We start from the raw sequence: 26057 nt of genomic DNA, 5'->3' as shown, positions 1-26057 counted from the left end.
AACAGGCAACTGGCAATCGTCATCACACATCTAGGGGAGCGTGTCCATCACTTCCCTCCCACGATTCCAGGTTTGGAGGTTACACAATGGGAAATACCTCCACCCCTCCTTACAACTAGGGTCAACACCAACTAGAAATCATCATCACACATCTAGGGAAGTGTGTCCATCACTTCCCTCCCACAATTCCAAGTTTGGAGGTTACACGGTGGGAAATACCTCCACCCCTCCTTACAACTAGGGTCAACACCCTAATATGGACCACACTATAGCGCTGGTTCGACTTGTCATTGAATAATCCAGTCAGGAAGTCTTTCCACCTTTCCTCATTGGATGTCTCACCTTTCCCAAGTGGAAGATTAGATCTTGGTTATCATACGGTTCTTTCCAATCTACATGTTAGTTCTCATCCATGCATATATATAACAACAAAATAGATATAGATACGTGATCTTAAACATCATGTTATTAAGTCTAGTATCCACGTGTCAATTTTGTAGTTCATACTGGAAATAAATCTTACATTAGATAAATCATAATTTCACTAAGTCATTCATTAGATAAATCATATCTGCTTAAGCCATATATGAAACAACAATAACTATGATAAGTCATGCACTAGATAAACCATAACCAAGTAAGTCATACATTAGGTCATACATCAAACATTTCAATCACCAATAACTAATCCATCTAATGATTTATATAAGTAGTTTCACTTGTTCAACTAAATACATCAATATTACATAATGTTCATAAATAAATAACATGGAACTGTAAATAGAGCCTTAGCATAGGTAGCTATGTAAGTCAAAATGGACATCATAAATGGTCAAAAGTGAGGGGTAATTGCGACATATAGTCTCTGCATCCTCCCAAATAGCAGATCTTGGGTTAAACTTGTCCCCTTTGTATCTTAACTTGGTCCACCGAGTGATGCCTGAGCCATCGAACCCTATGGTATAATATACATATTGGTTTGATCATTATGGTTCTTACGTTTGAGACCTATAATTCCCTCTAGTCGAGTTTGTGGGATTCATCAGAAACATAATGTTATAGGAAAGATACATAAAAACATCGTGAGTTTTATGCAAGTGGGGTGGTAGTACAAGACAATAGGACATTGGTCCAATTTTCTCTTTGATTCTAAGAGGTCCCATAAATCAAGGTGGTAACTTCATACCTTTCTAAACTGAATAGTGTTAGGAATAACAAAAAAAATAAAAATAAAACTCAGTCCCCCACTTTAAAACACACCAAAATATTGTGTAATGAGGCTAGGACACTCTCCAATATAGTGGTAAAGAAGCTTCCCAAACCAAGAGAACTTATATGATATAATGTGAAAATAACATACCAAGTGACGAAAACCATGGGTGTTGTTAGAGTCGGTCTTATCAGTCCTCCGTCAGAGATCAAAACTCTTTCTGCATTTCATTTTTAGGTGTCTCGCTCCATTTACTCAGCTGCATTCCACTAGGGGCATGCCATAATCTGACGGAGGGGCCTTATCATTCATTCCCCTCATGTCTTGGACATGCTGGCTTAGGTCTTTTCATCAATGTGTATTAAAGTCCATGATAGTCAATGTTTGATCTTTTAGTGGACGAGAGTCATTTTGGTCATTAAGTCTATGAAATAGTCATTAGGTTTCCAAACAATGCCCAATAAAGTCAGCAAGGCCAGAGGGAGGCTCTTATAAAGTTGTGATTCACAGATTTCCATCGTCATATTGATACATTACGACTGTTCTTCAAAACTCTGTTTTGAAGAAAAGTCAACAGTTTATCATTTGTAATAATTTTCAAAAGTTTCTCAGTGGATTTCTCCAAGCGCAGCGCTAGTCTCCTTAGCCAAATTCCATGTCGGCTACCCCTGCAAAAAATTGCCAAAAGAAAAGTCAACAGTTTATCATTTGTAATAATTTTCAAAAGTTTCTCAGTGGATTTCTCCAAGCGCAGCGCTAGTCTCCTTAGCCAAATTCCATGTCGGCTACCCCTGCAAAAAATTGCCAAAAATTTCATCATTTTAGTCAAAGAAATCAAAAGGAAGTGTGAAAAGCAGAGTTGTATTAATTGTGAAAAAGTGCCAAAGTGAAAACATTACAAAATGGGTTTTGGAGGAAGAAAAAATCGAATCCAACTCTTGCAACATATTTCTCCAAGTTATATAAATAATTTGTGTCAAGTTACATTCAAGAAATCTTATAGCAAAGTTGAATTTGGAGGTTGGAGAACAAACTGTCGTTTGGAAAGGCCGTGACTGTGTTAAGAATTGGAGAGCGGCACACAGGTGGAGTAGTGCGGCGCACTGGGTGCGACCACACAGTGTTAAACAACACAGGCACGACACACTCAAACGGCGCGGCACACTGGGTATGCTGCGCGGTGCATATACACAAAAGCCCAATTTTGCTCAGAATTTGCAACCAATCACCTTCAATCCCTTGAATTTTCTAGGTGGGGTCAATCTCTCAGTGTTTCATCCATTTTTATGTTAGTATGATGATGGTTTATGGCGGCTTATGGTTGCATAAAAACTCTTAAACCCTACCACTTAAAATCATCAAAGCAAATGCTGTTAGGGTTACAAATTCATTGTGTTGGTGCCAAGGTTCCTGCTCCATGTCATTTTTCCTTCTTGCCCTCATTCCCTTCTTCCCTATGCCACTTTTTTCTCCCTATCCTAAAATGCTACTAAAATCCTATTCCCTATCCCCTCCGCACATTTGTCAAAGGTAAAACCCAAAACCCTACCCCATATAAATTTTCCTAACACCCCAAAACCTACCCCATATAAAATCTCCTAAATTCCCTACTCCCTAAATAAAATTCCTCCTCATAGTCCCTAACCCCTTCATATTATTCCCCTTCCTAACAGTCCCTTGTTGCATTTTCCCCTTGGTGGCAGATTTCAACACATCAAAAAGAGCAGTTCAAGCACAGTTCATACACAACAATCATTTTGTCTTCAGGGTATTTTGTATAGCAGTCATGGCATCTGAGCATTCATCGGACTATGAGGTGGAAACCCAAAGTGACTCTCCCTTGGAAGAACATGCACCCCGGAGGCCTCATAAAAGTGGCATACATGTTAGAGAAGAACCGACCACCCTTACAGAATTGCAGGCCTGCCCTCTTGCTATGTCATATTTTTAGCATCAGTCATGCTATGAGTTTTGTCAAAAGGTGGCTAGTGTCCAATTTCATCATGAGTTGGCTCATCTTTTTGTGCTGCACTTGCACGGAGATCAAGCTATCTTGGCTGGTGTCACCTTCACACTTACACTAGAATCCGTCTCATTGGCAACCGGTATACTGAACATTGGTGAACCATGGCACAAGAAACAAAAGATTGACCGGCAACATTATGAGCCATACATCAAAACTAGTTTCTTGAGGCATCTCAAGAGAGTGTTCCCGTTCCGATATCTGAAGGATGAATATGCTCCACTAATGAGATTGATCATGAAATATTTCAGTTGTGAGGGATGGTTCTCTCGTCTTTATGCTTACCACATCAGGTTGCTCATGCATTTCACCAGGGTACGGATGATGAACATTCCTTATTTCATTTGCCGGAACATAGAGAGGATGACCACCTTTATACAGCGCAAAACACCTCAACAGCATCTTAACAATGTCTATCATTTTGCTCTTATCAAGATTTTGGTGGTTCATCAGCTTGGATTGTTGGGCATCACTTGGGATGATTTCATCTCGCGTGATTTATTCAGAGCTTCATGGGGAGTATCAGAGGTTAAGCATGAGGGTGAACCTTCTCATCGGTATGAGTGCCATGAGATTGCTAGTGTGCCGGTTTTCATCACATATCAGAAGGGCACCAGACGTTTGTTTGCAGCGGCAAAATGAGTGTTATCTCCACCTGGGGTGGAAGGGGCCTCGCTTCCTCCATCAGCATCACAGGAACAGGACAAAGGCAAGGAGCCAATGCAGGATGAGGGGCCTTCAGGTGAGCCATCAGGTGAACGAGAGACCGAATTCGTTCTCCTTCATGATGATGATACATATACAGATCCGCAAAGTGCATAGCTTAAAGAGATCATCCAGGAGCAGCAAGCAGAGATTCAAGCCTTGTCCCTTGATTTGGAAAGAGCCAAATGGAACATGAAATATCTGGAGCAGAGGAACAAACATCTTGAGGATCAACAAGTGATCATGGAGCTACAAAACATTCGCGAGAATCGCCAAGCCACGCAAAGGAGAAGAGTTGAGCTCACGTCATTGGAGCAAGAGATTAATGAGGATCGGGAGGCCAATCTCGAGAGAGTTAACATGTACTTAGAGAGCCTACTGGACAAGGCTGACAAGGACCATGCATTGCTGAGACACATGGCTTTCCACTACATGGCACGAAACAAAGTGTGCAAGGCCCGAATCAGGAATTTGAAGGCGAAATTGAGGAAGGCAACCAAGAAGAAAAAGAGGTAAAGGGAGCTCGATCGTCTTCAGATATTGGCTAAGGCCTCTTTAGCCCAGCATAACACTTGATAAGGAAGCTCCAGCCCAAATTTCAAGAAATTTGGGGCATTTTTGGTGTTTTTGGAAATTTTTGTGCAAAAAACAGGGTTTTTCTCCCTGTGCGCCGCGCCACCTGGCGCGTGCTTACACTAGGGAGCTCCAAATTACAAAAGGCTTGCATTTTTGGATTTTCCATCGAAAATCATGACTGTTGGTGCATGGCCAAGAAGTTTGGGCCAATTTTGAGTCCTTAGGAGGTCAAAAACACCCTAAAAATGACCTCTCTGCCCCTAATTTCACGCACAGGAAGCAATCTTGGGAGATTGAAGTTTTGGAGGGGAAAATGGGCACCAAATTTAGAAATTCCACTTGAGTTGGAAGGTAGATAGGTAGGGTTTTCCAACAAGCACACTTGGGCTCAATTTGGACTTCAGAAGGTTCCTCAAAACCAACTCCAAAGTGGCGCGACACATATAGTTTTTGGCGCGGCGCATAGAGACCCAAAGGCAAAAATCACTCCCGCTTCGCAAAATTCTGATTCGTAATTTTCTCCAAGTGGGCCCACTCATTTACAATACATTTTTCCTGGCATCAAAGGCAAAATTTAAAAAACATTTTTGGCTTCTATCCAAGTGGCCAAATGAAGGCGAACAACCACCCAAAAAATCTACGCTCATGTTTGCTCTTCTAATTGGTCCTCATAGAAAATTAAATGTAACTGTTGATGGTTGGCTCTTCATTTCCTGGGTTGATCGAATTTCTCATGGAAAAGATTATTTATTGTATTGAGAGTCATTTTGTAAAGGTTGGTTGGAATTTCTGGGAAACTGTGGGAGAGAAACCCAGTCACTCACTGTACATTTTGACAAAGAATTAATGAAAGATTGCAGCTCTGGTTCATGAGATTCCTGTGGCGTGAGTTTAGAAAATGTATCTTCTTTATGTTTCATATGTATTTTGTTATGTTTCATATTTTCATTCATATTCATTTCCAGTGAAAGCTTTCTAAGTAAAAAAGGTAGAATTCAACGTACTGCTCTGCCTTGGGATAGTTTTCACGTTCTATGTTTTCTTATGTTGAAAAGGATTCATGTATTTATGCCCTTTTCACACTCTTAAACAATCTTTCCACTTAATATTATTTCGAATCTAATTGCTAGACTTTTCGCTCGTCTTGCCTCATGAAATAATCTACGTCTTCGAGTTAAATTATCTGCTCATGCTGTTCCTTGGCCCCACACATCCCAGAAAACTCAGTCATTCATCAAAATACCTCCATCATATTTATTTACCTAGCCTAAAATCGATATTCATTTTTGAGTCATCTCAGACCCTATTGTTTATTTTCCTGAGTGTGACTCAGAGAGAGCCCTCTCCTGTTCTGGTAGGGCTAGCTACCAGACTGAGCGTGGTTTGTGGTTACCCTGAATTTTGCCTTCCTTCAGCCTAAGGCAAATTTAGGTGCTAACATAGTGGCGACTCTACTGGGGATGAAATTCTTTATTTGTTATTCTTCTCCGTTACGTAAACGGAAGGTTTAACCTACAAACACCCCATACTTCTCAAAATTCTAAGCTTCTGAATGATAAGTTTAGGATTTGATAGGCTGAGTAAGTTGTTCATGTCCTGTTGATTTTTTGAAAATAGCACGCTGGCTTCAAGAAGATATACGAGAGCCAATCCAGGTCCTGATCCTCCTCATATCTACGAAAACCCCAATTTGATTCCAAAACTCCTTCGTCAAGAGAGCACTATAACTCCCGTGTTCAAATCCCATTCATGTCCTGACATTTTTGAGTATCTTGAAGAGCTTGAGTTTGATAAACGGTTTGAAATATCATTGTTCGATACCAAATCCGAAAGGTCTGTTGACTATACTGTCCCCAATCCACAGTTTCTTGTAGACCTAGAAACTGAAAGGGCTAACCGGTCAATTGATAATTATATTGCGACACAACTTCAAACTCAAATTTTTAATTCCCTACAAACTGCACACACCCATCCAACACCTCCAAGACCAAACCCACCAAGAGTGATGGTTTCCTGTTTTGCACCTCTCGTGCTGCATCAAGTTCTATATGATATGCCCGCAAATTATCAAAGAAAAATCCCTTTGTTTGATAGTGCCCCTCACAGTGTTACCACTCAACAACATGTGGACAGAATGGCAAATTTCTATGATCTGCATGAGATCGATGCAGAAAATGTAGCAATGAGACTCTTTGTACAGACATTTGCAGGTGAAGTTAGGAAATGGTTCAGAGGTTTGCCGATTGCACGTATCGCCACCTTTGCCGAACTTCAAAGACAATTTTTAGACCGCTGGGAAGTGAAAAAGAATCCTCTTCAAATTCTTGCTGAGTATGAGCAGATCAAATGAAATGCTGGTGAGTCGGTCCAAGACTACTGCATTAGATTCAATTCCGTTTATAATGAAATTCCTGATCATCTAAGACCACCTGTGGGACTAGCTATGATGAAATTTCTAGATGGTTTTGATGCTGACATGGCTTATCAACTGAGAGAGAGAGAGCCGGCTACAATGGAAGACATGCAGAAAATCACAGTCAGCGTTGAAGCAAATCTGTTGTCCAAGAGAGCTAGAGAAAAAGCAGAAAAGAAGGTCACAGTCAAGGAAGAGTCTTCCTCGATGGATCAATTACTCAAGAAGGTAGAGCAGATGCTTGAAATGGTGAAACTCAACAAACCTGAGCCACAAGTTAGAAATCCTAACTTCCGTGGCCAGCAGCAGCCACAATATAGGATAAGGCAGAGAGATCAACGAGCCCAAGATCAAACAGCACAACAGCCAGTACAGACACCTCTTCAGCAAATTTTTTTGAATGGACCAGACTCTGATGAGGAAGGGAAGGTAATAGGGGAAGAGAACCACTTCTTTACTCCGGATGATCTGCCTACTTACATTACTGAAGAGGAGGAGTATGCGGAAAGTTCAGCTGCACAGAAAGACGCAGATTTCATTCTAGCAAGTGACACAGTTTTCGAAGAAGAATTAGAGGAGTATCAAAGGGGCTATATGAATGCTCTGTCCGCTCAACAGCGACAATATTCACTTAGAAACAAAGATGTACCAGTTAACTCAATTCAGAAGAGGAAGGAAGTTTCGGCATTAAAGAATGATTCGTCAGTTGCACAAAAGAAAGGCAAAGAGGCACTTGAACCTGACAACAGTAATTCACCATCAACAGAAAAATCAAATCAACAAATTGTATCGAGAGAAAGAGAAAAGAAAGAAGCCCCAGTCAAAGAGGTAGAAAAGACTTCCGCTTTTAGTTTAGAGAATGAAATTTCTAAATTGAAGGTATCCATTCCCTTGACTGAAATAATGAAGAACAACAGTTATAGAGGGCAAGTTTCTAAAATTTTAAATTGTGATCCAATGTCTAATATGGTGAATGTCAAAGATGATCAACCCAAAATGATTTTTGGGCCAACATTGAATGGTGAGTCTCCAGATAATGATGTGCCACCTTTTTATATCAGTTTAAGATTGCACGATTTTGTGTTACACAATGCCATGTTCGATTTCGGAGCTTCTCACAATCTCATGCCCAAGGCTATCATGGATAAGTTGGGTTTGGACGTCACCCGGAAATACCATGATCTCTATTCATTTGATTCCAGCAGAGTAAGATGTATCAGGCTCATCAAAGACTTGGTTGTAAGTCTAGATCAAATCCCAGTGAAGAATGTTTTGATGGATATTGTTGTAGCAGATATTCCTCCCAGGTTCGGCATGCTTCTTTCCAGGTCTTGGGCAGCAAAATTGAAAGGGACACTACAACTAGATTTCTCCTATGCAACAATTCCGGTGTTTGGCCAGATGAGAAAACTGTATTGGGAACAAAAAATGAAATACATGATTACAAGCAAGGAGAAACCCATTAATCATCAAATTAATTATGTACATATAGATCTAGAGTCCTTTGTTTTGTATTCAGATAGTTTTAATGATGTAGATAGTCAGTTAGTTGAAGCAGAAAGTATTCCAGAAATAGTAGAAAATTTCACAGAAGTTTTGAAGAAAGAAGGACGAGAACAACAAAACACCATTGAGAAATCAGCTGAAGATAATGGACAACAAGTAGGAAAAATAGAGCTAGCAGAATTTCAACACTTGGAAGAAGAGGAAGAAGGTTTGTGGACCATGGATTTCGATGGTGCAATGGGAAATGATGGTGCTGGAATTGGTATTTGGGTACGCAGTCCTTTCTCCACCCCGAACAAGGTGCCTAGTAATGTGCGAGTATGCTCTTACAAATTAACTTTTGATTGTTTAAACAATGAGGCTGAGTATGAAGCTCTGATTACTAGCCTAAAGATTCTAAGAAAGCTGAATGCTAAGAGGATTGCAGTATATGGCGACTCCGAATTGGTGATTAAGCAGGTCAGAGGCGAATATCAAGCAAAGCATCCTCGGATGCGGGCTTATCGGAATGTAGTCCTAGACATCCTGAAATTATTTTCAGAATATACATTGACATGTGTGCCTCGTGTTCAAAACAACATTGCTGATGCTCTTGCTAAGGCAGCCAGTAGTTTGAATATTCCAATGAACTCCAGTAATAAATTCGAAATCCATGTCAAGCATCGTTTAATTGTCCCCGACAATCAGAGGTATTGGCAAGTCTTCCAAGATGATGAGGAGATTTATGATTTTCTGCAAAACAAAGGTAAGTTCAAAGAGACCTCAATTGATGAAGAAAATGATGATGGCAAAGATGAGGTGCAGATCGATCAAATGGACATATTGCTGCTGAAGGATAAAATTATCCCTAAAGGCTTGATACCTTTAAAAGAACTCTTTGATCAAGATGACGTAGCCCACAAACCAACATTGCAACTGACAGAGAAGGGTGTTGAAGAGGTCAATATCGGAACAACTGCTAATCCTAAAATGGTAAAACTGTCTAAAGCATTGCCATAAAAGATGAAAGCCAAATATATCAGTTTGCTGTCTTCATTTGTTGACGTGTTTGCTTGGGACTATTCTGACTTGAAGACATACGATACCAACATCATTCAGCACACTATACCCATTAAGCCTAATCAGAAACATTTTAGACAGAAGTTGAGAAGGCTAAATCCAAAACTGCTGCCATCAATTGAAAAGGAGATAAACAAGTTATACAAATCAGGAATCATCGTTCCCATCAGATTTTCGGATTGGATCTCCAATTTTGTGCCCGTGTAGAAGAAGACAGGTGAGATTCACTTGTGCATCAATTTTAGGATTCTCAATAAAGTTTCATTGAAAGATAACTATCCACTACCCAAAATGGATCATATACTTCAGCGAGTAGTTGGAGCATCTCGTATGTCACTACTTGATGGTTATTATGGATATAACCAAATTGCTGTCCATGAAGATGACCGAGACAAGACAACGTTCACCACTCTGTGGGGAACTTTTAATTATACTAAAATGCCTTTTGGTTTGAAGAACGCGGGTGCCACCTTTCAGCGGGCAATGGACTTGGAATTTGCAAATGAGAAGGATGTCTTTTTGGTTGTATACCTTGATGATCTGATGGTGTTTTCCAAATCTGATGAAGAACACATGTATCATCTGAAAATTGTCTTTCAAAAGTGCAGAAAATATGGTCTATCGCTGAATCCGAAAAAGAGCTTGTTTGCCATGGAGGAGGGCAAACTACTTGGGCACATTATCTCAAAGTATGGCATTCGTATTGATCCAGCACGTGTGCAAGCTATTCAGCAAATCAATTTTCCCCAGAATAAGAAGGAGATTCAGTCCTTCAATGGTAAAATGAATTTTTTACGCCGCTTTGTACCTAATCTTGCCGAGCACTTAAGAGAGATCACAAATATGCTTAAGAAGGACAGCCAAGTGAAGTGGATGGAAGAGGCTGTAAAATCTTTCAATTTAGTCAAATTGGCTCTTTCTTCAGCTCCAATTCTAATCAGCCCAGAATACACTCAGGATTTTATATTATTTTCGTTCGCTTCGGAGCATACTATGGCAGCGGTGTTGATGCAGAAAAGAGATGATCACGAAAGACCAATTTCTTTCTTCAGCTGAACTATAAGAGATGCAGCCTTAAAGTAAAACATCATTGAGAAGCAAGCCCTCACACTCGTGAAAGCATTGAAATATTTTCAGGTATACATTCTGCATTCTCATATTTTGGCTTATGTTCCTAACACTGTTGTCAAAGATGTTTTAGTGCAGACTGATCCAAAAGGAAGACGAGGCAAGTGGATTGCAGCTTTTTTGGAATATGATGTGGAGATAAAGCCCACAAAGCTTGTTAAAGGACATGGATTGGCAAAGTTAATGGCCGAATCAAACTTGCATGCCTTAGACATAAATCTGATCGCTGCTATGTCCGATGAGAATGAGGAAGGTTCGTCAATTCAGGTATCTGAAATGTTTGCTCTTTCTCCGTGGTATTCAGACATCATATATGTGCTTCAAAATTTGTCACCACCACCCAACATGACTAGAAACAAAGCTAGAACTCTCAAATTAAAGGCTGCCAAGTTTTGCATTCTAAACTCTGCACTTTATTGGAAAGATCCCGGTGGCGTTCTTTTGAATTGTTTGGTGGAAGAAGAAGCAAAGCAGGTCATGGAGGATTTCCACGAAGGAGATTGTGGTGGTAATCTTTTTTGGAAAACAATAGCAAATAAAGTTTCGAGAGAGGGATACTATTGGCCAACATTGTTTGCTGATGTATATAAGGTTGTCAAGAGCTCTCATAAATGCCAGATTTTTGAAGGAAGGAAGAAATTACAGCCTTTTCCGCTCAAGCCCATTGAGGTGAGTGCCCCTTTTCAGCAATGCGGGTTGGATTTCATTGGTGAAATTCATCCCGCTTCTTCTGGTTAGCATCGATGGATTCTCACAGCAACAGATTACTTCACGAAATGGATCGAAGCAATTCCCACTAGACAAGCTACATATGTGGTAATTATTTCATTCCTTGAAAATAACATCTTGTCTCGCTTTGGTTGCCCGAATAAGTTAATCGCTGATAACACAGCAGCTTTCAAATCAGAAAGGATGGTAGAGTTTTGTCATAAATATCACATCATTTTGTGTCACTCAACTGCCTATCATCCGCAAGGGAATGGATTGGCGGAGTCCTCTAACAAATCTTTGGTCAACATCATTAAGAAGCTGCCGTAAATAAACAAGAAGAGCTGGGATAAGAAGTTGGTCAATGCACTTTGGGCAGATCGGGTCAGTCAGAAGAAATCCATTGGTATGTCCCCCTTTGAGCTTGTGTATGGAGTTGATGCCTTGTTTCCTACCTCTCTCGCAGCCCCGGTAGTCAAACTTCTTCAGGAACCGGCAGTGAAGATGATCCTATGCAGAGGAGATTGAATCAAATGATCCATTTGCAGCAGACCAGAGAAGAAGTTTTCTAAAACACATCCAAGTTGTAGGAGAAGATTAAAAAAAATTATGACAGAAAAGCAAAGGCAGACAAATTTCAGCTGGATGATGTAGTGCTGAAGTGGGATGCAAGGAATGAGGAGAAGGGTAAGCACGATAAGTTCGAGAAACTCTGGAAAGGTCCCTTCAAGTTTGCAGCGTATCGGGGTCAGAATGCCTTTCTTCTGAAGGAAATGAATGGGGAAGATTGTCCAGGAGGGCTGATCAATGGTTGGCTGCTGAAGCGGTACCACTTTTGAGTTGTTTCTACTATCTCCATTGTCACTGTAAATACCGTTTTATTTTAGTTTTGGTTTGAGTTTGTCTAGTCAGTCTTTGAGTCATTTTAAGTCCAAATTTGAGTCAGTCTGAGTCAAGTTTCAGTCAATAAATGAGTCAAGAGTTGCGTGTCATTTGTCGAAATGATGACTCCATAGCCCAATGGACGAAGGCACTGTCTGTTCCCCCAAAGATCTACTGTTCGTGGCACCTCCAAGGAGCTACCATCCCCCACTGGAGCCAATGTTAGAGTCGGTCTTATCAGTTCTCCGTCAAAGATCAAAACTCTTTCTGCCTTTCATTTTTAGGTGTCTCGCTCCATTCACTCAGCTGCATTCCGCTAGGGGCATGCCATAATCTGATGGAGGGGCCTTCTCATTCATTCCCCTCATGTCTTGCACATGCTGGCTTAGGTGTGTATTAAAGTCCATGATAGTCAATGTTTGATCTTTTAGTGGATGAGAGTCATTTCGGTCATTAAGTCTAGGAATTAGTGATCAGGTTTTCAAACAATGTCCAATAAAGCCAGCAAGGCCAGAGGGAGGCTCTTATAAAGTTGTGATTCACAGATTTCCATCGTCATATCGATATATTACGACTGTTCTTCAAAACTCTGTTTTGAAGAAAAGTCAACAGTTTATCATTTGTAATAATTTTCAAAAGTTTCTCAGTGGATTTCTCCAAGCGTAACCCTGGTCTCCTTAGCCAAATTCCATGTCGGCTACCCCTGCAAAAAATTGCCAAAAATTTCATCATTTTAGTAAAAGAAATCAAAAGGAAGTGTGAAAAGTAGAGTTGTATTAATTGTGAAAAAGTGCCAAAGTGAAAACATTACAAAATGGGTTTTGGAGAAAGAAAAAATCAAATCCAACTCTTCCAACATATTTCTCCAAGTTATATAAATCATTTGTGTCAAGTTACATTCAAGAAATCTTATAGCAAAGTCGAATTTTGAGGTTGGAGAACAAAATGCCATTTGGAAAGGTTGTGACTGTGTTAAGAATTGAAGTGCGGTGCACAGGTGGAGTAGTGCGGCGCACATAGGGAGCGCGGCGCACTGGGCGCGACCACACAGTGTTAAACAACATGGGCACGACACACTCAAACGGCGCGGCGCACTAGGTATGTTGCACGACGCATATACACAGAAGCCCGATTTTGCTCAGAATTTGCAACCAATCGCCTTCAATCCCTTGAATTTTCCAGGTGGGGTCAATCTCTCAGTGTTTCATCCATTTTTATGTTAGTATGATGATGGTTTATGGCGGCTTATGGTTGCACAAAAACTCTTAAACCCTACCACTTAAAATCATCAAAGCAAATGCTGTTAGGGTTACAAATTCATTGTGTTGGTGCCAAGGTTCCTCCTCCATGTCATTTTTCCTTCTTGCCCTCATTCTCTTCTTCCTTATGCCACTTTTTTCTCCCTATCCTAAAATTCTACTAAAATCCTATTCCCTATCCCCTCCACACATTTGTCAAAGGTAAAACCCCAAACCCTACCCCATATAAAATCTCCTAAACTCCCTACTCCTTAAATAAAATTCCTCCTCATAGTCCCTAACCCCTTCATATTATTCCCCTTCCTAACAGTCCCTTGTTTCATTTTCCCCTTGGTGGCAGATTTCAACACATCAAAAAGAGCAGCTCAAGCACAGTTCATACATAGCAGTCATTTTGTCTTCAGGGTATTTTGTATAGCAATCATGGCATCTGAGCATTCATCGGACTATGAGGTGGAAACCCAAAGTGACTCTCCCTTGGAAGAATAGGCACCCCAGAGGCCTCATAAAAGTGGCAGACATGTTAGAGAAGAACCTACCACCCTTACGGAATTGCAGGCCTGCCCTCTTGCTATGTCATGTTTTCAGCATCAGTCATGCTATGAGTTTTGTCAAAAGGTGGCTAGTGTCCAATTTCATCATGAGTTGGCTCGTATTTTTGTGCTGCACTTGCACGGAGATCAAGCTATCTTGGCTGGTTTCACCTTCACACTTACACCAGAATCTGTCTCATTGGCAACTGGTATACTGAACATTGGTGAACCATGGCACAAGAAACAGAAGATTGACTGGCAGCATTATGAGCCATACATCAAAACCAGTTCTTAAGGCATCTCAAGGGAGTGTTCCCGTTCTGATATCTGAAGGATGAATATGCTCCACTAATGAGATTGATCATGAAATATTTCAGCTGTGAGGGACGGTTCTCTCGTCTTTATGCTTACCACATCAAGTTTCTCATGCATTTCACCAGGGTACGGATGATGAACATTCCGTATTTCATTTTCCGGAACATAGAGAGGATGACCACCTTTATACAATGCAAAACACCTCAACAGCAGCTTAACAGTGTCTATCATTTTGCTCTTATCAAGATTTTGGTGGTTCATCAGCTTGGATTGCAGGGCATCACTTGGGATGATTTCATCTCGCGTGATTTCTTCAGAGCTTCACGGGGAGTATCAGAGGTTAAGCATGAGGGTGAACCTTCTCATCGGTATGAGCGCCATGAGATTGCTAGTGTGCCGGTTTTCATCACATATCAGAAGGGCACCAGACGTTTGTTTGCAGTGGCAAAGCGAGTGTTATCTCCACCTGGGGTGGAAGGGGCCTCGCTTCCTCCATCAGCATCACAGGAACAGGACAAAGGCAAGGAGCCAATGCAGGATGAGGGGCCTTCAGGTGAGCCATCATGTGAACAAGAGACCGAATTCGTTCTCCTTCATGATGATGATACAGATACAGATCCGCAAAGTGCACAACTTAAAGAGATCATCCAGGAGCAGCAAGCAGAGATTCAAGCCTTGTCCCTTGATTTGGAAAGAGCCAAATGGAACATGAAATATCTGGAGCAGAGGAACAAACAACTTGAGGATTAGCAAGCGATCATGGAGCTACAAAACATTCGCGAGAATCTCCAAGCCGCACAAAGGAGAAGAGTTGAGCTCACGTCATTGGAGCAAGAGATTAATGAGGATTGGGAGGCCAATCTCGAGAGATTTAACATGCACTTAGAGAGGTTTCTGGACAAGGCCGACAAGGACCATGCATTTCTGAGACACATGTCTTTCCACTACATGGCACGAAACAAAGTGTGCAAGGCCCGAATCAGGAATTTGAAGGCGAAATTGAGGAAGGTAATCAAGAAGCAAAAGAGGAAAAGGGAGCTCGATCGTCTTCAGATATTGGCCGAGGCCTCTTTAGCCGAGTATAACACTTGATAAGGAAGCTCCAGCCCAAATTTCAAGAAATTTGGGGCATTTTTGGTGTTTTTGGAAATTTTTGTGCAAAAAACAAGGTTTTTCTCCCTGTGCGTCGCGCCACCTGGTGCGCGCTTACACTAGGGAGCTCCAAATGAAAAAAGGTTTGCATTTTTGGATTTTCCATGGAAAATCATGACTGTTGGTGCATGGCCAAGAATTTTGGGCCAATTTTGAGTCCTTAGGAGGTCAAAACACCCTAAAAATGACCTCTCTGCCCCTAATTTCACCCACAGGAAGAAGTCTTGGGAGATTGAAGTTTTGGAGGGGCAAATGGGCACCAAATTCAGAAATTACACTTGGGTTGGAAACTAGACAGGTAGGGATTTCCAAAAAGCACACTTAGGCTCAATTTGGACTTCATAAGGTGCCTCAAAACCAGCTCCAAAGTGGCGTGACGCATACAGTTTTTGGCGCGACGCACAAAGACCCAAAGGCCAAAATCACTCCTGCTTCGCGAAATTTCGATTCACAATTTTCTCCAAGTGGGCATGATAATTTACAATACATTTTTCCCGAAATCAAAGGCAAAGTTTAAAAAACGTTTTTTGCTTCTATCCAAGTGGCCAAATGAAGGCGAACAACCACCCAAAAAATCTACGCTCATGTTTGCTTTTTTCTAATTGGTCCTCATAGAAAATTAAATGTAACTGCTGATGGTTGGCTCTTCATTTCCTGGGTTGATCGAATTTCTCATGGAAAAGCTTATTTAATGTATTGAGAGTCATTTTGTAAAGGTTGGTTGGAATTTCTGGGAAACTATGGGAGAGAAACTCGATCACTCATTGTACATTTTGACATATAATTAATGAAAGATTGCAACTCTGGTTCATGATATTCCTGTGACGTGAGTTTAGAAAATGTATCTTCTTTATGTTTCATATGTATTTCGTTATGTTTCATATTTTCATTCATATTCATTTCCAGTGAAAGCTTTCTAAGTAAAAAAGGTAGAATTCAACGTACTGCTTTACCTTGGGATAGTTTTCACGTTCTATGTTTTCTTATGTTGAAAAGGATTCATGTATTTATACCCTTTTCACACTCTTAAACAATCTTTCCACTTCATATTATTTCGAATCTAATTGCTAGACTTTCCGCCTGTCTTGCCTCACGAAATAATCTGCGTCTTCGAGTTAAATTCTCTGCTCATGCTGTTCCTTGGCCCCACACATCCCAGAAAACTCAGTCATTCATCAAAATACCTCCATCATATTTATTTACCTAGCCTAAAATTGGTATTCATTTTTGAGTCATCTCAGACCCTATTGTTTATTTTCCTGAGTGTGACCCAGAGAGAGCCCTCTCCTATTCTGGTAGGGCTAGCTACCAGACTGACTGTGGTTTGTGGTTACCCTGAATTTTTCCTTCCTTCAGCCTAAGGCAAATTTAGGTGCTAACAGGTGTCAATGTAAAAGACCACCCAAGCAAGGTCTGAGTGCCTCCAAATGCATGAGAAGATGTCAAATAAGGGGAGTGATTTCCTCTATCAAGAAAATAACTAGTCACAACATGCCTCATCCTAGCCCAAAGGGTGGGCGTACTACTTCAAGGTTCACTAATCAAAATTACGAAACAATAATGCAAGTGAAACCCTATGAACACCTGCAAACATGCCCAATAACTAATTCACTATGTCAAGGAGCAATAATTAACCAACAATATTTAAAGAAACTCTTAGATGATTGATATCCCTCATCATAATTGTGCTAAGGGTAAATCAAATGTTTGAGCAATGTTATGTAAGGCCCTCAATCACATTTCAAACACCATATGTGCTAGATGCAAGCCTCCAAACAAGAAATGATGATGCCAACCATAGATATAATGTGCATTATCTAACATGGGATATCCATAATAAGTCACAGTAACAAACCCCCATGGTTATGTGATTTCAAGGGCAATGACACTGGGTAAGTGTGCATAAGAAAAAATCTCCTTAAGACACCTCAACACTCACCCGAGGTGATCAACAATGTCATGAGGGAAGTGTCAAGGAGAATGTAAGCACAAACCATGACTTCCCTTAATAAAAGAATTAAGCTCCATCGAATAATCCTTTAATCACAAGCTTAGTATAAAGAAGATGTTAATTGATAGTCACTTATATAAGTGCCTTGGGTAACAAGATATGCGAAAAAAAAAATCAATACTCCATGTGTAACATGCTCAACCTTGATTTAAAAAGGAATATCTCTTTATTCAATATTGTGAAAAAAATGATATGGATTAGACTAATAAAGCAACTAATGTAATAACATGATGCCAAAGGCTAGGGAGATGAATGCCATTCACAAGCTTTATATCATTTTTATATATAAATCCTTCATCAAGTGTGACTTATATATATATATATATATATATATATATATATATATATATATATATATATATATATATATATATATATATATATATATATATATATATATATATATATATATATATATATATATATATATATACATATGAAGGGGCTAGCTCAATTGATAGTTTCCAATTGATACCAAGGAAATCCATAATGTTTTCCTTGCAAGAAACAAGCGCAAATATGCATGTGATGATGAGTACACATCAACCTGCAAGTCAATGAAGGGTGTTCGAGTGGTCAATGGATTGGAGTATAAGATAACATGCAATACATCTAAGGTTTCTTATGTTTTAGACACAGAAGACTTCTTATTTCGTAGGAATAAGAAGAAGAAGAGAATCACAACACGGAGCAACTTTGGTGATTATGACATGGCTTCTCATTTTCACGGTGATTTAAAAAAAAATCAACGATTTTATCAACACTGGTCCAAAATATGTTGCTTTGAACTCATTGTTCTCTCTCCATTGGCAACTCTGTTAGCAAAACTGACTTATTAGTACCTAATCTAAAGGTAGTTGCTCAAGTGGAAAAATACCAAAATACTCTGACTTAGCACTGTTTGGAAGTTAAATTTTGTTTGATATCAAGACTGCATTGGAGAATTTATATTACTAGGATCTATAGTATGAAAGTCTTGTTGTTCAAATCATGTTATGATATAAGAATTTTTGAACAGCTGGAAGATGATAGCCTAAATTTTTTTACATTTGGTATCTCTAATGTAACTTTGCACTCCCAGGCACATATTTCTTAAAATAATAGTTTCAGCTACTATTTTAAAAAGAGAAAACACCTTTTTGCAGTTTGCTTCTCCCCCTTGCACATTTTTCTTCTCCCATTGTGGCATTCTTAACAATAAGAGGGAGAGATTTCCCAAGTACTTCGACCTTTGCATCTATAAGTGGTAATCAGCTTGATAGCCCTTTCCATACGCAAGAATGGTTCACAAATTTCTTGGCACAAAAGGACCAAGGAGGCCCATACCCCTAGCTCTTGCCCACCTCTATGCAGCTGAAACAGAGTTTCTAAAGAGAGGATTTTAACAACAATACTTCACTTAGAATGTTCCTTCACAGAACAGGGAAAACCAGGCAGACCTTGTTTGAGAAAAGGGAATTGAACCATCAACGTATCCTCTCAGCTACTATAAATCTCAAGACAGATTATTCATCACAAACAGATGAAGATTTCAAGAATATAGTTCTCATCTCTCTGGATACACTGCTTGACAACATCTACAATGGCCAAAACCCAATGATTATTGAAGAGAAAACCCTAATTCAACCTGTGAGACACATTGCAGAGAGACGAAGACAACAAGCAATACACAACCAATTTGGGTTTCGGCCTTCTGATATGAGGTTATTAAGTGATATGTCTGTTGTTCAATTATACATACAAATATCTGTAATGTGCAAGATCCTATCATTTATTTTGTCCTACTCTGAGTAGGATAAGTCTTGTAGATATCTGTCTTTTTTAAATGTCTGAAAAGCTTAGAGATTTTTGGAGATGGACACAGTTTTGGAGTCCTCTGGACTATTTTGATTGTGGTAGCAGATAACCATAACAGATGTGCTCTGTATTCTTCTTCAGAAGAGCCTCTTTTCCTCTAAAAGAGAATGCACTGCAAACTTATATCAAAAGTGTTGAAAATAGAGTTAAGTAAAAACTATTCATAAACTTAAGAAAAATAAGCACCCTTGCAAGATCGATTCCTTTGTTAGAGCACAGTATAAAGGCAAGATTCCCAACAAATTTGGAAGAAAATAATGCTGCCATGTGAAAAACTCTGAGAACGATGTCTGGCTTTCTGATGGATTTAATGTTGCCATTGATAGGCAATTCAAGAAATCGGCTTCGGCGCCTCCCGTAGCACCAAGTAATGTTGTATTCTGTGATGGTTATAATCGATGTGCTTTCTTGACTGCAGATTACAGGCCTTCAAGAGTTTCTACAAGGCCCGAGTGGAAAACTCTGAAAGGAACTCATGAACTTCGAAGTCAAATCGACAGCTGGTTGAAGGACGATGATTTGAACTTCTGCAAAATGAGCAATAAGGATTTCATCTCTCTGCTGCAGCATGGTAAATTTCCAAGATATGATGAATACTGCAATTTCATGAAAACTCTCAATGCTTCCATGGCGGAAGCCCGAGTAGGCGCTTCTGCCGAGTTCTCTATGGGAGCAATTCAGGAGAGTGTTGTTGCCTGCTTTCTGAAAATTCTACCAGAATACTTTAATGGAGCACAATTTTTGACTCCCTTGGGACTACGTCCTCACAACATCATGAAGAATTACGTGGCTCTGGTTCTATTGATAGGTTTGATCAACTGCACAAAGAGTTGAGTAAGATCTTAGCAGGTAGGTATTGTGATAAGAAGCTCATCTTTTTTGGATCGGAGGTTAAATTTACTGGTGATTATCATGCTGGTCATATTTATAAGATTGAAGGGCCCCAGAATGTGAGTGGGCCTGTTAGATATGGAAGAGAACTCATTTTGAAATGTTCACATCCAAAGGAGACATTGAAGGCCATGCTATTGCAATTCAATGACGAAGAAACATCTGAAGCTTCATTTTCATCTTCAGGTGAGAAGATAAAATTGAGTAATAAAGGTACTAAAGGGCCACACTATTGCAATTCAATGAAGGAACAATTGTGGCGTCATTTTCATTTTCAGGTGACCGGGTAAAATTGAGTACTAAAGCTTCTAAAGGGAGTGTAGAGGGAACCTTTGAAGTTGTCAATGACAGTTCCATCATTATTCAAAATTGGGTGAAGTCTCTGATTCCTAAGAAATTGCAGTGTTTGGGTAGAAACATCGGTTTTGTAGCATTCCTGGTTACCAAAGAAGCTAGTGACAAACATATGCCTTCAGTTGAAAAGTCTCTCATTGAAAAGATTTTGACAACAGAGAACTTAAAGAGTGTTGAGCACGAACTACTAGATGGTATTTGCAAGCTTTTCAAACAATTCAAGTCAACAGTTGGAGCTCCTCTTGATCAAGCGACATGGGTCACACTCATATCTCATAAACAGGCTGGAACACTAATTTCACATCTTTATAAGAAATCCAGAGAAGAATTCGTAAAAAAAAAATTGAAGCTATGGTTTGGAAAGAGTTTCGGCTTACTCTTCAAAAGAAGTTTGAATCTGAAGGCAAAGAAACTGTAAATTCGCTACAGGAAAACTTGCATAGAGAGGAAGACACATTCCTTTTAGAAATAAAGCAGGACATGTCAGTGATCACAAGCAAACCTGTTTGTAGGTCCATCGAGGCTTGTGAAGTTTAGAGTATATGGTATACTTACTATGAATAGGTTGTTCTGAAGGTTTCAATTGAAAGACTTGAGAAATTGAGCATTGCATGGAAGATTTCTGAGCTAATGCCAAGGAAAAATGATTTTGAGGAGTTAAGCTGAAATGTCGAGTATCGGATCACTCCTACATGTGCTAATCAATTTGATTTATTTACCCTTGACCATGAGATAGAACGAATACTGCAATTGGTGGCCCTCAAGTCAGGGCACTTGTTAGCGTTCATTCAAAATTTGGCTGATCCATGTCTGTATGTTTATAGCTGCTCGCACACGGGTTCAACGTTAGATGGCATAAATCCTATTCAAAGATTCAGAAGGGGTCACGATTTATTGTCTTTTGATGAAGGTACTTGATTTGTAGCCCTATATGATAAGCTAACCTCTAAGGTTGCAGTACACAAGTTTGATGATTCTTTCCACAAATTAGATTGGACAGGGGTAGATGTGGATCTCCATAAATTTTCTGGCATGGGAATCTTAACCTGGATGCATCTGATACCAGGTAAAAGGGAATTGATCCTGATTGATGATACAAATAGGGTCAGGGTGGTGGAACTCCATCAGCAACCGATGATGAAACCTAGGCTACTAATTCTTCCTTCACCTATTTCAGTAGCTCTTGTTTCTATGGATGGATCATTTTTATTTGTCTTTGGCAAGTCAGACAACAATGATGAAGTAGTAGAAGCTATCAAATTTTCTATCGTGGTGGAGATATATGTCTTGGATGATGTCATGAGCTACTTAAGGACCATTCCCCTAAACAAAAGAGTTAGATATTTGGAAGAGTTTCAAGTGAAGATTGTAAATTTTGGATCACAGAGCCATCTTTTTTTCTTTAGTGCATCAGTTCCTCATAGCATTTCTTCCCACATATTGAAAACTATTTCAGCAAAGGAAGTTGTCCAATTGCAAGCAATAGAAAGTACATAAAACAAAGTAGTTCAAGTGCCCGAAGAAAGAAGAATTTCTGGATCTTGTCCCCAATTAGAGTATATATACCATATTTTTGATAAGTTTGCAACCAGTCCCGCACTCTTCTGTGAAGATAAGAAGACTATTTTTATCAATGTAATATTAAGCACCAAAGGCATTGATACAAAAAGTAATGAGGATGCCTGTAAGAATGCCTTGAGAACTCTTCTTCAAAAACTGGAGAAGGAAAAAGGTAAAGATTTCTCAAATACAGAGATTCGAATTGATGTGAAAAGATTTGAACCATGGATATCTGAGGATTTAGTTCATCTAACAAGTTTAGTAACCAAGGCTATGGGAACATGGATTCACGGGCTTACGTGCCTTGTTCCTATCCAAATAGCCCGAGAAGAAAATAATGGACTACTTGCTCTCAAGGATGGGTTTTAGATGCCATTGGAAATGAGTTAAACAGACAATTTATCTCTGACAAATTTGATAACTTTTGGCATTTATGAAACAGTTCTTAGTAACTGGGAGGGCGAGATTATGGTCATATCATCCATGGGTAAACAGAGCAGCGGGAAATATTATTTGTTAAACCACTTGTCATGGTCTCTTTTGGATGTGGTAGGTGGAAGGTGTACCGATGGAGTGTGGATGGCTGTGAGAGCAGCAGAGAAACACATTTATGTCATGCTGGACTTTGAAGGACTGGGTAGTTTTGAGTGGACAAAACAAGAAGATATGCTACTATCTATTCTTAATGCAACCATAAGCAATTTAACAATCTTCAACAAGAAGGACTTCCATTTGGACAAAGAGACAGAAGTAGTCTTTGACCGCTTCCAGAATGGGATCAGCCTGGTTAAGTAGGACAAGGAGAAAAAGCTCTTCAAGGGAATTTTCTATATTGCCATCAAGGACGTGGACAATTCAGATGTATACTATGCCTCGGTTGTTTAAGAAAACTGGGCATGGAAGATTTAAAAGAATAGCTGGAGGGTGAATGGTTCTGCTCCAATGATTATACAAAAAAACATATTGCACTGCAAGAATTGGTTTCACATGGACCAGAAAGCCTACCTTCTTTTATAACTAAAGAGATGATGAAGAAGCGATGTGATAAGGGTCTGGAAGAAGTTTCTAGTGCCAATAATTTGGTATGCTCATTGACCCAAAAAAAACAAAGGTAATACTCATTTGCCATCATTCTCGCTTAAACCTTATCCTCTTCGGCATAACTCTGAAATCGGGTAACCAGATTATAGTCGAGCAACCAATTGCAGGAAGCAGTTGATGAAGATGGAAACCGATTCTAAAGTTGTAGAAACCAAAGAGTTTGTTCCTTACACGAAGGAAATCAGCCATCAGGGTCTCAAAAAGTTGATCCTAAGAGAAGGGGAATCGTGGCAAACACGATTCTCTGGAGATGAAGTAGAAGGTGAGCTTTCTTACACAGACATGAACTTTCTGATTGTGGAATGAATTTTTTCTCTACACAACAAAAAATTACCAGGAGGAGGTTTATATGGTGAAGAAGAAGAAGAAGGAGAATAAGGTGCACTAAGGTTTATATACGAATGCTTGTATTGCGTTGCAATAGATTACACTGGCACCCTTCTGGATGGAACACATTTCGATTCCAGCTTAGACTGAGGAACCCCTTTCAGATTTAAAATCGGCCAAGGTCAAGTTATAAAGGGATGGGAACAGGGCATTGCAAATATGAAAAAGGGAAAAAAGGCCATATTTACAATACCTCTAGAGTTTGGGTACGAAGAGTCAGGGTCTCCTCCCCTCATTCCCCCAAATGCCACACTCCAATTTGAAGTGGAAATGCTCTCCTAGGTAACTGTTAGATATGTCTGCAAAGATGGAGGCCTTCTCAAGAAAACTGTGAGGGATGGAGAGAGATGGGCATACCCTAAAGACGATGATGAAGTTCTAGTGCCAATATATCCTGGAAGTTTCTTCATGGCAAGACAAGGGACCCTGACAATAGGGTGCTACTTTCAGAGGCTGCTGCTATTTTTGTTGAATGCTTTGATCCCATAACTGACACTATGACAGGCCGAGATTTAATCCCTTCAATGGTCTACAGTAAAAGCATGAAGGCTAAGGAATTTTGAGGGATGTATTGTGCAGTTTTGACAGCAACGAATTTAAAAGCAAGGAAAGGTCAAGTGAAGATCATAGAGAAGCTATGAGAACGGTTTTGGATGGACATTTCAGAGCTCTTGGCAAAATAGATACCCCCTACTCACAGCTGCTTAGATGAAGGAGAGCCACTGTTAGGCCTCAGATTTTGAAACTAGATCCGATACCATGTGTGAGGACCCAACTATAGGTCCTCTAACTACTACTACACTCATTCAAATTAATTTCGCTGATTTTCATGACAAGGAAAATTCCAGGTTTATAAAATATCATAAGCATGAATATAAATTAATTTAATCTACAACATGTATAACTTTTAACAATTTACATAACTAAAATAAATGATGGATAATACCTGTTCCAATAGCTTAGTTGAGATGCTCCTGAGCTCCATGCTCCTCTTGACTACCCGACTGGATTTGCCTCCCAGCCAACTAGGAAGTAATTCCTAGCTTAGAAAATCTCCATAGGTTCCCTAGGCCTCCGAGCCCAAGTCAAACCACATGTAGTGTGTCAAAGTTAACAAACACTCTCCAGATCCAACTTTTATCTCCCTCCTCCAAAACAAAATCCTCCCAAACAGAACCAAACCAAAACCAAGACCAAGGATCCCCCTCTCCTCTCATCATCCTTCCCTTTTTATGCCTCTTCCTCCCATCCACATCAACCACTTATCATTAATGTCATAACTACCCCCTCATCCTTTCTTTTGACTTTTCTTACCATATCTTCTCCCAAGTAAATTTGTGAGGACATTTTGGGGATAAGATATGGATATTTAATTTGGCAATTAATTGGGGAGGACCATATCTTCTTCCAAGTAAATTTGAGAGGAAATTTTGGGGATAAGATATGGATATTTAATTTGGTAATTAATTGGGGAGGACCATATCTTCTCCCAAGTAAAATTTGAGAGGACATTTTGGAAATAAGATATGGATATTTAATTCGGTTATTAATTGGGGAGGACTATATCTTCTCCCAAGTAAATTTGGGAGGAAATTTTGGGGATAATATATGGATATTTAATTTGGTAATTAATTGGGGAGGACCATATTTTCTCCAAAGGAGATTTTGAGAGGACATTTTGGGGATATGGATATTTAAATTGGAATAATGGAAGGAGACCATATCCTATCCAAGATTAAATTTGAGAAGACATGTTGGGAATTGAATAATAACAATAATGAATTTTATATCAAAAAAATTACAGTTTCCCAAATGAAGGTATTTACCAATATTTCTTGATAATTATAAGTCAATATTTTTAGGTAATTTAAACACTAATACAATTTGCATGATAAGGTTAAGTGGGGCATTACAGTGCTGACACTTTTTTTTCCAATTGTACTAACAAGTTCCTTTTAGTAAGGACTCTCCTTCCCTCCAAGAGTCTCAATTCTATCTGCAATTTCTGCAAAGGGAATGAAAAACTATCTACTTGATGATAAAGAAACAAATAAAACAATATTGAAGCATATTTAAAAGTTCCTCTAGTAGTATTGATGCATAAGAAGGATGGATCATGGCGCATGTGTCCAGATTATAGGGAGCTCAACAAGCTCAATATTAAAGATAAATTTCCCATTTTTGTCATTGATGAATTATTGGATGAATTGCATGGATCAATTTACTTCACCAAGTTGGAGCTTTGTTCAGGATATCATCAAATCAGAATGAAGACTGAACACATTATGAAAAAATAATTTAGAGTTCATGAGGGTCATTATGAATTTTTGGTCATGCCTTTTGGCATTACCAATGCACCTACATTTCAAGATTTGATGAATTCCATTTTCAAACCCTTCCTTAGAAAATTTGTGTTTGTATTTTTTG

Source organism: Pinus tabuliformis, chromosome 7, assembly GCF_031772625.1.
Source record: "Pinus tabuliformis cultivar Carrire ecotype Pingquan chromosome 7, CPIR1, whole genome shotgun sequence".
NCBI lineage: Eukaryota > Viridiplantae > Streptophyta > Pinopsida > Pinales > Pinaceae > Pinus > Pinus tabuliformis.
This window is presented reverse-complemented; position numbering follows the sequence as displayed.